The sequence below is a fragment of the Ailuropoda melanoleuca genome, chromosome 2 (genome assembly GCF_002007445.2).
Source record: "Ailuropoda melanoleuca isolate Jingjing chromosome 2, ASM200744v2, whole genome shotgun sequence".
Lineage (NCBI taxonomy): Eukaryota > Metazoa > Chordata > Mammalia > Carnivora > Ursidae > Ailuropoda > Ailuropoda melanoleuca.
This window is the reverse complement of record NC_048219.1, coordinates 123,816,785-123,832,361: the sequence shown is the minus strand read 5'-3', so window position 1 is coordinate 123,832,361 and position 15,577 is coordinate 123,816,785. Positions and strand designations below refer to the sequence as shown.

Sequence of the window (15,577 nt, the reverse complement as noted above, 5' to 3'; positions counted from 1 at the left end):
GGACCGAGGAAGGACTGCTATCATATTAAAAACTGTATCTTCTTATTTTTTAATAGACTTTTTAGAGCAATTTTAGGTTCACAGAAAAACTGAGAGGAAGGTATAAATATTTCCCATGTACTCTCTGCCCCCATTCATGTGTAACCTCCTTCATTATCAACACCCCCCACCACAGTGGTACATTTGTTATAACTGCTCAAGCTACACTGACACATCAAAATCTCCCAAAGTTCATAGTTTACATNCAAAATCACCCAAAGTTCATAGTTTACATTACAGTTCACTCTTGGTGTTGTACGTGCTATGAGTTTGGACAAATGGATAACAACATGTATCCACCATTATAATAAAAAATAAGGGCCATGGAGAACATGTACGATTCTTTGTTGTGTGAGGTTTTTGATGACACACATTGTAGGACATTAAGCTTCCTTGGCTCCAGCTCACCAAAACCAGCAGCGTTCTCCCTCTGTGGAACAATCAAAAATATGGTGCTTATTATTTTCTTATGATTTTAGATTTTAAAAAATANGGAACAATAAAAAATATGGTGCTTATTATTTTCTTATGATTTTAGATTTTAAAAAATAGATGATAGGAGGAAGGAAGGAAGGAAGGAAGGAAGGAAAAGAAGGAAGGAAGGAAGGGAGAAAAAGAAGGAAGGAAGGAAGAAAAAGAAGGAAGGAAGGAAGGAAAGAAGGAAGGAAGGAAGGAAGGAAGGAAGGAAGGAAGGAAGGAAAAGAAGGAAGGAAGGAAGGGAGAAAAAGAAGGAAGGAAGGAAGAAAAAGAAGGAAGGAAGGAAGGAAAGAGGGAAGGAAGGAAGGAAAGAAGGAAGGAAGAAAAGGAAGGAAGGAAGGAAGGAAGAAAAAGAAGGAAGGAAGGAAAGAGGGAAGGAAGGAAGGAAAGAAGGAAGGAAGAAAAGGAAGGAAGGAAGGAAGGAAGAAAAAGAAGGAAGGAAGGAAGGAAGGAAGGAAGGAAGGAAGGAAGGAAGGAAGGAAGGAAGGAAGGAAGGAAAAGAAGGAAGGAAGNGAGGAAGAAAGAAGGAAAGGAAAGACACTATTTTGTTTCTGGACTCCAGTGAGCTGCCTGTTCACACTCAGTGAGGAGCANGAGGGAAGGAGGGAGGGAGGAAGGGAGGAAGAAGGAAAGGAAAGACACTATTTTGTTTCTGGACTCCAGTGAGCTGCCTGTTCACACTCAGTGAGGAGCATCAGTCCTCTTTGGAGATACTGTTCTTAGCCCTACATCATCTGAGCTCCACTCACTATACCAGCCTCATCCAGTCATTCTTCCCCTTATTCTCTGTGCACTGTCTTCAGCGCATTTTTCTTTTAGTTCCTCTAGCCAGGGGTTGTCAAACTGTAATATACATATGAATCACTGGGGAATTTCAGTTTTGCAGGTTCTGATTGAGTCTGAGGGAAGGGCCAACAAGTTCCTTCCTGGTGGTGCTGATGCCACAGGACAAGGACCACATTTTGAGTAGAAAGGCTCCATTCCCTGGGTCCACATCAGAATCATCTGGGGAGCTTATAAACCAGCTGACACCTGGGTCCACCTCCAGCAAGGCCATCCTATTTCTCCTCTGAAAACTTCCTCATATACCCTTCCTTCCTCATTAAGGTACTTCACCCAACAAAACTCCCACCCCACTGCTTCAAATCACAGTTGAAATGTCACTAACTCACAGTAGCCTTTCCTGAGCTCTCAGCTTGGGTAAGACCACCATCTTAGGCTGTTTGGTCTGCTATAACAAAAATACCGGTGAGTACACTGGATGGTTTATAAACAGCATTGGGGCGCCTGGGTGGCTCAGTCAGTGAAGCATCTGCCTTTGGCTCAGGTCATGATCCCAGAGTCCTGGGATTGAGCTTCACATGGGGCTCCACATGGGGAGCCTGCTTCTCCCTCTCCCTCTGCCCTTCTACTGCTCGTGCACTCTCCGTCTCTCTCAAATAAATAAATAAAATCTTAGAAAAAGATAAGTAAAGTAAAATAAACAGCAGAAATTTATTTCTCATCATTCTGAACGCTGGGAAGTCTAAGATTGACGTGCCAGCAGATCTGGTATCTAGTGAGAGCCCATTTCACTATAACTTCACATGGTGGAAGGGGCAAGGGAGCTCTCTGGGATCTCGTTCATAGGGGCACTAATACCATTCATGAGGGTCAAGTCCAAAGGCCCCACCTCCAAATAGCATCACATTGGGCATTCTTAAAGATTCATTCTATAAATCTGGGGGGACACATTTGGTCTATAGCAGCCCCCAGTCACAGTCTCTTTTACCACCTTAATCTTTACCTCAATGCTCATCAGCATTACAATTAAATAATGAAATGCATACATCTCTGTTTGCTTTCTGTCAATTCCTTTACAGCAGGGATCATGCTTGCCTGCTTTGTTTTTTATATCCCCAGCCCCTGGCACTGTGCCCTACACATGATAAGAACTGAATTAATATTTATTAAGTAAATGAATCAATCTTTTAAAATACATATCTTAGTGTAATGCCAAGCAAACTAAAGAAATATGAACCCTACATTTCTAAACTATATAAAAATATATATTCTTATTATTAAGTAGTAAAGATGACACTATCAACAATACTACTATGTTAGTCAGAACTCAAATATTAAGCACCTATCTTGTCAGTCAATAGATGATTGGGGGCACCTGGCTGGCTTAGTTGGTAGAGCATGTAATTCTTGACCCCAGGGTTGTAAATTCAAGCTCTGCCTTGGGTGCAGAAATTACTTAAAAATAAAATTTTTAGGGGGAAAAAAAAGATAATGGTAAAGAAGACAGATAAAACCCCTGACCTAACAAAGCTCATAGTCTAATAGGGTAGACAGATATATTTAAGGGTTTGGGATTCCAACAAATCTCAAGAGACTAACATCAAGCATCTCGCTCTTCCCCACAGTGGGGTAAGACTAAAATGACAGGTGCTGCACACTGATCTAAGCCAATTCATAAAAATAATTACATTCATTAAACGAAATAATTTCAAAAGGATTGAATGAGGTGTTTTGAAGCATATAATGAGGATATTAAAGTTAGTCTAGGGAAAGTGGGAAGCTTCCCTGGGGAAATGCGTTTAGATTGAGGCCTAAACAATAGTTCAGCCTGGTGAAGGGTGAGAGGTATGGAGATTTCCAAGAGAAGGAACACAGCGTTCAAATACCTTATGGCAGAATACTAAGGAAAAAGACCTGAGTGAAGAGAGTCCAGTGGAGCTAGAGCAGATGTGTGAGATGAGGCTGGAGAAAGCAGCAGGAACAGGTCATGCAGGAACTTGTAGAAAATTTTGAANTCTTCCCCACAGTGGGGTAAGACTAAAATGACAGGTGCTGCACACTGATCTAAGCCAATTCATAAAAATAATTACATTCATTAAACGAAATAATTTCAAAAGGATTGAATGAGGTGTTTTGAAGCATATAATGAGGATATTAAAGTTAGTCTAGGGAAAGTGGGAAGCTTCCCTGGGGAAATGCGTTTAGATTGAGGCCTAAACAATAGTTCAGCCTGGTGAAGGGTGAGAGGTATGGAGATTTCCAAGAGAAGGAACACAGCGTTCAAAGACCTTATGGCAGAATACTAAGGAAAAAGACCTGAGTGAAGAGAGTCCAGTGGAGCTAGAGCAGATGTGTGAGATGAGGCTGGAGAAAGCAGCAGGAACAGGTCATGCAGGAACTTGTAGAAAATTTTGAACTTTATCCCGAGTTCAATGCTAAGTCCCTGAGGAGTTTTAAGCAGGGAAATAATGTGTTCTTTTTTTTTTTATTATGTTAATCACCATACAGTAGGAATTAATGCGTTCTGATAGCAGCACTGGAAGATGTTCCTGGCTCCAGCAACTCCAAATACATCAGAACACACCAGATAAACCTTTCCTTCTCCTAATGATTATTATTTCATTCTTGTTTATTTATTCTTCTGCAGTTTTCTGAACCATAAAATATCTGTCTTTTGTAAATTACTTGGTGATTCATCCTGAGCCTTATAAAGCTTATCTGGAGGCATTCTGATGCTTATAGTCTTCATATTTTCCCAGAACCTAATCAAAAAGCCATAATTCAATCTTTGATTGCTCTCAGTAGGGCGTACTACCTTAAAATATTATTTTATCCATTTTGGTAGCAACATTTTAATCAAATATTAAAGTTGTAGAATTAAAATTACACAATTATACTTCTATTTTAAAAGATACAGAAAAGATATCTTAGTGTCTGGGAAGCAATACAAATGACTATTACGTTTGAGGAGAGAAAATTTGCTTATTAATAACAACAGTAAAAATTTTATAACATTTGAGGTGTTTTAGGTGATCAATGCTGTGTATACCCTCCTCTCCATATACAGAACATGCACTTTGATTTAATCTGGATTTAGATGTAACAAATAAAGAAAACCTGTCGGGGCACCTGGGTGGCACAGCGGTTAAGCGTCTGCCTTCGGCTCAGGGCGTGATCCCAGCATTCTGGGATCGAGCCCCATGTCAGGCTCCTCTGCTGTGAGCCTGCTTCTTCCTCTCCCACTCCCCCTGCTTGTGTTCCCTCTCTCGCTGGCTGTCTCTATCTCTGTCGAATGAATAAATAAAATCTTTAAAAAAAAATAAAGAGAAAATAAAGAAAACCTGTCTCTTAGCAGCACAATTATTCCCAAGGAAGATTTTTTTAATTGAGATAATATTTATTTAACTATTTGAATAGGTAGGAATGGGGGTGGTAAGTGTGAGACCCTCTGCCCAAGGAGTATGCTTGTAGACAATGGGTAGTTCCTCCTCTGCTACATCTGTTTTGCACAAAACCAGTGGTTTTAAATTTTATCAAGCTCCACTGACCCCTTCTTATGATAAATATTGGATGATATCTCCAGAAATTATATTATGGGTATTTCCTATCTATACACATTTTAAGCAATTTGATAACATTCCCTAAAAGTACTAAAAATAGGGTTGTCAGATAAGAAGAGGGGTAACATTTAGGACACTTATACTAAAAAATAATTCATTGTTTATCTGAAATTTAAATTTAACTGGTCTGCCCATAATTGTATTTGCTAAACCTGACAACCATAATTATAAAAGGAACAATAATATAATAGCTATTTGAATGTACAACTGCTCAGCCTTGACTACACAAGGACACAAAATCAGTAGTCAGAGGCCTACACCCATGATGGAATCACCAGGAGTGACTGCAATAAATGCAGACTGATATTGGTAGGTCATTGGCTGTTCAAATACTGTAAGTGGTGCAGCCACTAACGATGTGATTTTCTGAAGTGACAAACACCCTCTTAGAAATTTTAAGACAAACAAGCCACCAACTTCTTTTGATTTGCACAGTAGTTGCACTGCTGAAAAATCTGGTATATATTACAACCATGTCAAACATACATGCACACACACAGTCTAGGTAAGTTCTAGGTTCAGATAATGACAAACACGGTTTCTCACTTACATGAGTATCTGGCGGGACATTCAAGAGTCATGGAAGACATGGCACAATTCTTTGTTATGTTGGACTTTGCCACACATTGTAGGAGATTTAGCTTCTCTGGCTCCAGCTCATCGAAGCCAGCAGTGTCCTCTCTTTATAGTAACAATGAAAAGACACTCCCACAGATTTCCCTTAATGGATGGTAGCAGTTTCTTTGAAGCTACTAATTAAAACCGTACATAAAGGGAGAATGAGGGGAGACTTTTTCTAGAACAAATTTGAGGAAAGAACATAGATGAATAATTGGAATTTGATCAACTTCCTTCTCTTGATACAGCATGAAACCACTGGTTGGCCTACAAAACCCATTTCTCTGTTTCTGAGAGCTTGGAGTGGGGAGGAGGAAATAGGCTCTGAACATACATTTCCCCTCCCTCTTCCAGGTCTCATAACCTATGGGGACAGGGAGAAGGGTTGAGGAGCCAGAGGTCATGGAAGACTACCTGTCAGTCAGGATGGGTTTCCCCACCTTGCTTTTGTTCTGCTGGGTAGTGCTGTAGGCCCTAGCCAATGTGGTGCTTGCTGCATAAAGACTCTGTGTGTTTTTTCTTGGAATAGTGTAAAATTTCACTCTGGCCCCATTTACCCATAATGGGTAAATCCCTTCTTGAGCCCACAGCCTAGAGCTCCTGTTCCTCCTGTAATCTCTGAGTTCCTTCATTGAAGTCCTCTTCCACACCCTCCAAGGACCTTGGGAAACTGGATGTCTGGGCTACTGCCTCTCCTTTACTTCTTAGACACACTATAGTATGTTTTCCAGTTATTTCAGGAAGGATACATTACTCCCTTGGCCTCCCTATGTTAGACATCTCCAGGACCTAGCGGGCACTAGTCTCTAGCTTCATATCTCAAACCTCTGAGGACTAATGTTAAGGGAGATGCTAAAAATGACAAGTGGTGCACATTGGTCTAGCCAATTTGGATCTTGTTGGAAAATATCCCTAGTTCTTGCAGTTTGAGATAGGTAAGGACTGTGTAGGTCCTTCCCCTCAACCTTGCTGCCACGTGCTGTGCTATGCTATGATAAATTTGCTACCCATACTGGCAAGTATGTGGAAGGCAAGAAAACAGTCTTACCATCTGTACTGTAGGCTTAATAAAATCCTAGATTTCTGTCCAACCATGCATGAAAGATTCTCTCAAAGCAGATACAATTATGTTCAGTTAGCCTTCTGATCAAAGTCAGGTAACAAAACCTTCCCTTAGGAAACTGAACACACTCTCCCAGTTTCCTGGGAATCCTACACCTGGGGGGTTGTTCCAAATAGTGTAGGCTCCTGAATTTCCTGAGCACTTATGTTTTGTTCACACAAGGGGGAAAATGGCTGTACATTATTGCCAGTCTCTTCACATACCTTGAGCACCACTAATTTCACTAATGAAAAATTTCTAATATTCATTTGCTAATTAACAAAGATAACTGAAGCCAGGGTGCCTTAAGAGGGTGGGTTTCTGATTCTTCAATCATTCAGATGTTAACTAACCACTTTCAAAGTATGCATGCCCAATTAGGGGACTTCAAATATTAACTAACCACCCACAGGGTTAGTAGATTAAAACTAATTAATATGCATATATCATACTCTCTGTGATGATAGAACAGTCAGACATCCCGGTTGATCTGGGAGAGTCCTCTTTTACACCTGTTGTCCAGAGATTATAAATAGTGTCTCCTTTCACTCTCAAAAGTGTCCCAGTTTGGGCAAAAACTTCATAATCACCATGTAATATAAGTAAATTCCTAGTTTCACAATACATTCTCCAAGAGCTCTCTCTCCACACAACTATGAAAACATTCAAGTTGTGCCTGCAGGTTGTATAGCTCGTTAAGGATTCTGTGGATAAAAAAATGCCAGACTCCCGGCTCGGAGGATACCTCCACTGAATATGAGAGACTTTTTAGGAGATCCTGTCCCTTGGCTTTGGAGAGCAGAGATCATTGCCCCACAAGAAGGAAAGGAAAATAAACCACTCTTATTGAACATCTTAAAAGGACATGCCCTCCATCTCCCCCACTGAGATGGGAGACGTGGGGAAGGTAGATGGCTAGTGGTACTGCTGATTCTACACTGTCCCCTGGTTGTGAGCCCAGCAGGCAGGAGACTGGCCCTAACTGCTGGCACTCTTTGGGGATTATGCTGTACTTCCCGTATTTGGTCACCAACCCTGGACATCCCAGTTTTTAGCCAGCATCTCCACTGCTCCTGCTCTTTCTGTAAATTCTGGGTTCACTCACACCTTTTTGATACTCTCTAAGAATGCTGGAAAATAAAACGTGGATGCAGAAGGATCTGAGAGGGCAAGAAAACCCCCACTCAACATCCTGTTACACTTGCATAGACCCTTGGTCCCAAAATTCACGTGAAGACATTTCAACTTGGCAGACTACACGTTCAGTCCATTCCCACCTTTCTGGTGGCTGTGCCTACAGAGTGAGGCAGTCTGGGAAAACTGAGATGTCAAACCTCTCAAAACCACTGTTTGGAAAGTGGGTCTGAATCTACTCTTGGTCTCACCTGACAGAGTCCCTCCCCAGCTCTCTCTCTTTGAATGTCTTTTCTGTGGGAGAGTGGTGGCAGTGGGGGGTAGGAAGGCAGATTCAAATAGGTGACTGCAGTTTGGGCTTTAATCCCATTTATGAAGGTAACCAAGTACCTCACAAAGGGTCTCACCAACCCAACAATTGTCCTCACACAGTCTGCATTTTTTGCAGTTAGCCATTTGTTGTAGTTGTTTTGACCACTTCAGACCTGATTTTCACCCTGGGCACCCAATTCCCTTAGNTTATGAAGGTAACCAAGTACCTCACAAAGGGTCTCACCAACCCAACAATTGTCCTCACACAGTCTGCATTTTCTGCAGTTAGCCAAGTATTATACTTCTTCATTTGTTGTAGTTGTTTTGACCACTTCAGACCTGATTTTCACCCTGGGCACCCAATTCCCTTAGAGTAAAATATTTGATGCCAAAATGTTAGTGACAGAAGGGACCATACAGATTGTATGTTTAACTTCTTCATTTGAGGATCACTGTGATTGAAAGACAAAAGAATCAGGATCTAGCATCAGAAAACTTGTGTTCAAATCCACATCCACTATTGACTAACTTGGGCAAGGTAACAATCTGAGTTTCTCCTTTTAACAATGGACAATACTTACCTTACAAAACTGTTTAAAGATTGAGATAAAAACATCACAAAATTATAAAAATAAATAAATCATAAATGTAAATCTTGGCATAAAGCAATTACAGATGGTCCCTAATTTATGATGGTTTGACTTACAATTTTTTGACTTTACAATGGTGTGAAAATGACATGTCTTTGGTAGAAACAGTACTTTAAATTTTGGGGGGTTTTTTGTCCTTTTTTTTTTTTAAAAGATTTTATTTATTTATTTGACAGAGAGAGAGACAGCCAGCAAGAGAGGGAACACAGGGAGGGGGAGTGGGAGAGGAAGAAGCAGGCTCCCAGTGGAGTAGCCTGATGTGGGGCTCGATCCCAGGACTCCAGAATCATGCCCTGAGCTGAATGAAGGCAGACGCCTAACGACCGAGCCACCCAGGCGCCCCAGAAACAGTACTTTAAATTTTGAATTTTGATCTCTTCCCAGCCAGTGCTAATATGCAGTGTGGTACTCTCTCCTGGTGCTGGGTAGCACAGTGGGCCATGGCTCCCAGTGAGCCGCGTGATCATGAAGGTGACAATGGATATACTTACTATACTATATTACAACCGTTCTGTACCCAGACAACCATTCTGTTTTTCACTTTCAGTACAGCATTTAATAACTTACATAAGATATTCAATATTTTAAAATAGGCTTTGTGATAGATGATTTTGCCCAACTGTAGGCTAACGTTAAGTTGGTCTGAGCACATTTTAGGTAAGCCAGGCTAAGCTATGATGTTCAGTTTGTTAAGTGTATTAAATGCATTTTCTTTTGGTATTTATGATAACTTATGATATTTTCAACTTATGGTGGGTTTATTGGGACATGACCCCATCTTAAGTTGAGGAAAGTATGTAAGTTGTCCAAAGTAACACACTACTTAGGGGGAAAATCCAAGTCTTTTAATTCAGTAATGATAATAGACATTGTTTGATTACTGACCGTTTTAGGCATGTGTGAAGTCCTCAATATGCACGTTTAATCTCATTTATTCTTAATGTTATTATTAATAGAAAAGAAACTAATCTTAGGCCGCCTGGGGGGCTCTCAGTTAAGCATCCAACTCTTGATTTTGCCTCAGGTCATGATCTCAGGGTTGTGAGATCGAGCCCAGGGTTGGGCTCCATGCTGGGCATGGAGCCTGCTTAAGATTCTCTCCCTCTCCCTCTGCCCCTCCTCCACTCACATTCTCTCGCCCTCTCTCAAAAACATAAAATAAAATTCAAAAAACAAGGAAACTAATCTTAAAATGATTAATTGCCAATGCCACATACATAGTAAGTAGCAAATCAAAGTTTGCAACAACAACAACAGTCAAATCAAAGTTTGTGTAACTAGAAAAGCTGAGCTCTGGGGGCGCCTGGGTGGCTCAGCGGTTAAGCATCTGCCTTCCGCTCAGGGCGTGATCCCGGCATTCTAGCATCGAGCCCCACATCAGGCTCCTCTGCTGGTAGCCTGCTTCTTCCTCTCCCTCTCCCCCTGACTGTGTTCCCTTTCTCGCTGGCTGTCTCTCTCTCTGTCAAATAAATACAATAAAATCTTAAAAAAAAAAAAAAAAGCTGAGCTCTTGTAGCCAAGTTAGCAGATCTCAAATTTGCATACCAAGAATCAAATTAGCTTCTCTTTGAGGAAGGCTAGGTTGCAGCTACAGCGGGGTTTGGACGCCCACTCCTGCTCCTGACTCACTGCTGTTCACTCTCCCACTCTCATGGAGGAACAAGAGGGTCAGCAAGCCACGCCGCAGCTACAGCTCTTAACGACACCGGGAAGACACTCATGGAACCAGAGGTGGCGATTTACTCTCACCAGCAGCAATGTAAAATCTTTGGAAAAGGTATGTGCTGACTTGATCAGAGGAGCAAAAGAAAAGAATCACAAAATGAAAGGACCAGTTCAGATGCCTAGAGATTCACTACAAGAAAAATTCCTTGTGATGAAGGTTCTAAGACTTGGGATCATTTTCAGATGAGGATCCACAAGCGACTCACTGATTTGCAGTCCTTCTGAGATTGTTAAGCAGATTACTTCATCAGTATTGAGCCAGGAGTTGAGGTTGAAGTCACCATTGCAGACCTTTAACTTTTTAATAAATTATCAGTTTAAAACAAAACAAAACAAAAAAGAATCAAATTAAAAATACTAAATTACATGATTCATCTTTAAAGTTTGAGAAACCATTGTTAAGGGTAATCAGCCTTATTTAATCTACCAAAAANCTCCTCTGCTGTGAGCCTGCTTCTTCCTCTCCCACTCCCCCTGCTTGTGTTCCCTCTCTCGCTGGCTGTCTCTATCTCTGTCGAGTAAATAAATAAAATCTTTAAAAAAATAAAATAAAATAAAACAAAACAAAAAAGAATCAAATTAAAAATACTAAATTACATGATTCATCTTTAAAGTTTGAGAAACCATTGTTAAGGGTAATCAGCCTTATTTAATCTACCAAAAACANATCACAAAATGAAAGGACCAGTTCAGATGCCTAGAGATTCACTACAAGAAAAATTCCTTGTGATGAAGGTTCTAAGACTTGGGATCATTTTCAGATGAGGATCCACAAGCGACTCACTGATTTGCAGTCCTTCTGAGATTGTTAAGCAGATTACTTCATCAGTATTGAGCCAGGAGTTGAGGTTGAAGTCACCATTGCAGACCTTTAACTTTTTAATAAATTATCAGTTTAAAACAAAACAAAACAAAAAAGAATCAAATTAAAAATACTAAATTACATGATTCATCTTTAAAGTTTGAGAAACCATTGTTAAGGGTAATCAGCCTTATTTAATCTACCAAAAACACCTGGCACGGTGTCTGGAACAAAGTTGCTTTTTCTTACTTCTTTCCTGGTAGTGCAGTTTGCCAGAACGGCTCTGGTGCCTCAGCAGCTGCAGCATGTGGGGTGGACATAAGAATGAGAGGGACTGAAGGTGCAGGCCAGGCATCTGGTGAATATGCAGTGAAGTAAAAGCGTTAGAAGCATAGAGTATGCAGTGGCTTATCTTATGGAGGGGGTGGGCAGTTCACACATAAACAAGCAACCCAAAACTCCCTCAGAACAAAATTAACCTTCCCAATGGTCATGCTTACCTAAATACAATACCCCAGACTGACCTAGAAAGTCACTACTTTCTTCTCTTAAGCCTGCCCTGGATGTTAATTTGAACCTAATTTCCTTTGTATCAAAAGAATCAGGGGTTCCAAGAAAACTATCGCTCCATACTCACCTCATAATATCCCATGTTGGCCTTTCAGAATTTCGTAATTCATAACAGTCAACTTTAAATTAAAAACATTTTGAGACTACANACTTTCTTCTCTTAAGCCTGCCCTGGATGTTAATTTGAACCTAATTTCCTTTGTATCAAAAGAATCAGGGGTTCCAAGAAAACTATCGCTCCATACTCACCTCATAATATCCCATGTTGGCCTTTCAGAATTTCGTAATTCATATACAGTCAACTTTAAATTAAAAACATTTTGAGACTATGGACTCTGAGAAACAAACCGAGGGTTTCTAAGGTGGGGAAATGGGGTAGCCAGGTGTTGGGTATTGAGGACGGCCTGTGTTGTGATGAGCACTGGATATTATATGCAGCTATTGAATCATGGAACACTACATCAAAAACTAATGATGTACTATATGGTGGCTAACTGAACATAATAAACAATAAAAATAAAATAAAATGGAATAAAAACATTTCTAGGTTTCTTGCTTCACAGTAAGAGTATGAGAAAAGGAATAAATCCTTTTTCCAGTATCAGTGAAGAACACAAATAAAAGGACCTCTGATCTTAAAATGGATTTAATTAGCTGAGGTAGCTCACCCTAGAAATGGCCCATTTCCTATTCCAATATTCACTTTCTATTCCAATATAATATCTTGAAAAGACTGCTGGGATACTATCCCCAAACCCTTCCTTGGCTAAGTTGGTACCACTGTTTTCTTCTGAGTGAGTTTCAATTAAACACAAGCACCACTGAAATAATGGAATAAGTTGCCGACTGGATGAAAAATCTTCCTTTATATCATCCTCCAAATTGATACCTAATGAGGTACAGATTTCTTCTATAGAAGCAAATCATTGGGCACCTGAGTTGCTCAGTCAGTTAAGTGTCTGACTCTTGATTTCAGCTCAGGTCATGATCTCAGGGTCCCGAGTATGTCTGAGATTCTCTCTCTCCCTCGCCCTCTGCCCCTCCCCCTCCCCACATGTGCACTCCCTCTCTCTCTCTAAAACAAATCTTAAAAGGAAAAGAAAAAGAAGCAAACTGTCAGTTTCAGAAAAAAGCATCCCTCCTCAAATGCACAAGGGGCTGTGTGTCTTCAAGGCACCTAGCCAGCTGTCAGAGACCAAGATGCCCACAGGCTCCTCAGCCTTCCTACCTAGACAAAGTTTTGTTAAAGCAACTTTCAGCAACTGATTCAAGAAGGGAAGAAAGCATGATCATAGAAGAACTTGAGAGGGTTATGAATACTCTATCCCCTTAAAAAGTCATCAAACACCAGATTTTAAGTGGGAGTTCCTTCCAAACATTCAAAGATCATGAAAACTTCATATTACATATAGAGGGCATAGAAAAGATGGAAAGAGTCTTAACCCATTCTCAAGGTTAGCATCATCCTCCAGGTTCAAAACACCTATGAACATACATACAAAAGACCAAAATAAGATATTAGCAAATCTAACATGACACTTTATTAGAAAGAATGATATACTCTAATGAAGTAAAGTTTTTCCAAAAAACGGAAGGCTGATTCACCATTATTAAATCTGTTAGTGTAAGATTTCACTACACTAAATTCACTACATGAACCGAGTAAATTAACATATACATATCAGTATATGCTAAAAAAGATTTGTTTTTAAAAATTTAAGAGAGAAATTATAAGCAATTAAAGCATCCTATTTAAGATTGGAACATTAGAAATAATCCTACTAAAATCAAGAATAAGCATGGAAACTTGATATCCCCACCACTCTTTAATATTGTGCTTCAGGTCCTCACCAATACAACGAAATGAGAAAAAGAGTCAAGAGGCATAAGTATTAGAAAGTGAGCCAACCCTAGGCCTTCGTGTGTTCCTATCTACTCCTGAAATACCTCATGCTTCCGTCTAAACCTTAAGTGGGCCAATCCCTGCAGGCTGTGTTTCCCAAACTTTCTTTTAAACTGATGTCCAACTGAGCCCAACAGGTAAGAGATCACTGATGGGAGATTGGGCCCCGGGGGCAGGGAGGGATGGGGGGACGGAGAAAACAAGGTATTTCTCCCATTTCCTCTCGGCCACCTACAGCTTCTTTGGCAGCAGCTATGTTTCCTGCATGACTCTTCCCTCCACTAGACACATCCACCATGCTTCCAGCTTGTTTAGGGTTACCCTGGTCCCTGAGGTCTAGTAACACTGCCTCTTCCCTTTATCTCTTCAGTCTAGTGATTGTGGCTTCCTGCTGTTATTGACCCCTGGGTTACATCTGTGTTACTGGTGTGGTTTTTCATGGGCCCCCTCACCTCTGTAACCACTTTCCTGTTTTAAAATCGTTTGTAGTAAATATTTAAAGTGGCTCTTCTTCCCCAGTAAGACTAGCTATACATAAAATGTTGGTATTTGTAAATTCTACAATGTTTTCTTAGAACAATCAAATGAAAAATTATTAAAACCAATGTGAAAGCTTAGTAAGCCAAGCAATACAAGCTCAACAACAAAAATAAAGTTTATATATCAGAAATATTATATTAGAAAATGTAACTGAACCATTCATTCCAATAGTAACTAACTCATAAATACCTGGGAATAATACTAAAAAGAAATATATAAGGAGAAAATATTTGCAAATCATATATCTGATAAGAGGTTAATATCTAAAATATACAAAGAACTCACACAACTCAATAGCAAAAAATAAAAATAAAAAATCTGATTAAAAAATAGGCAGAGAAATTGAATAGAAATTTTCCCAAAGAAGACATGCAAGTGGCCATAGGTACCTCAAAACATACTTAATGTCATTAATAATCAGGGAAATGCAAATTAAACCACAATGAGATATCAACTCACACCTGTTAGAATGGCCATCATCAAAAGGACAAGGGATAACAAGTGCTGGCAAAGATGGAGAAGAAAGAGGCCATTGTGTACTGTTGGTGGGAATGTAAACTGGTGCAGCCACCATGGAAAACAATATGGAAGCTCTTCAAAATATTAGAAATAGAACTACCACATGATCCAACAATCTCACTTCTGGGTAAATATCCAAAGGAAATGGAAACAGGATATTGAAGAGATATCTGCACCCCTATGTACATCACAGCATTATTCACACTAGCCAAGATATGGAAACAACTGTCCATCAACCAATGAATGGATAAAGAAAATGTGGTGTGTGTGTGTGTGTGTGTATCACAACTTTGTGATTTCTTGGTTAACCATATCCTTCCGAGAAGCAATTCTGTTGCTGAGCCCTGAAAAGAGATCAAGGCTAAGCCCAGCAGATGGGAGCAAATGGCTTCAGTTGGCTCAGGACTTTAAGCAGGGGAGAGTTCTAGTATGCTGGATGGGCTTCTGCAACAATCCCTCTGGGTTTATGGAGAAGCCCTCGGTTCCCTATAGGGACAAAGCAGTATTCAGGCCCCGAGATTACAGAGAAAACCAGTTGTTTTTACCTACTTCAATTACACTATCTTATTACCTATTAAATTAATTGCACTTGAAAGAAAACTAAGGATAGCTAACATTCTGGAGAGTTTACTGTGTGGACAATATTATTTTAAAAGCTTAGAACTATAATCACATTACTTCTCAAAAAGATCCTCTTAAATGGTTATTACTATTAACCTATTTTTACACTGAAAAAACTAAATACCAAACAATTCATACTAAAACCACTTAAATCCACAATTA

General features: G+C 39.9%; 1 long non-coding RNA gene across 1 annotated transcript in view; it reads right to left on the bottom strand.

Annotated features, from left to right (window-relative positions):
* Positions 1-246: 246 nt before the first annotated feature.
* LOC117801077 overlaps positions 247-15,577 on the bottom strand; it is a 35,836-nt gene continuing 20,505 nt past the window's right edge. Inside the window, exon 3 of the long non-coding RNA XR_004623469.1 lies at positions 247-469. This is a non-coding gene — a long non-coding RNA (uncharacterized LOC117801077). The remainder of the gene's footprint in view (positions 470-15,577) is intronic.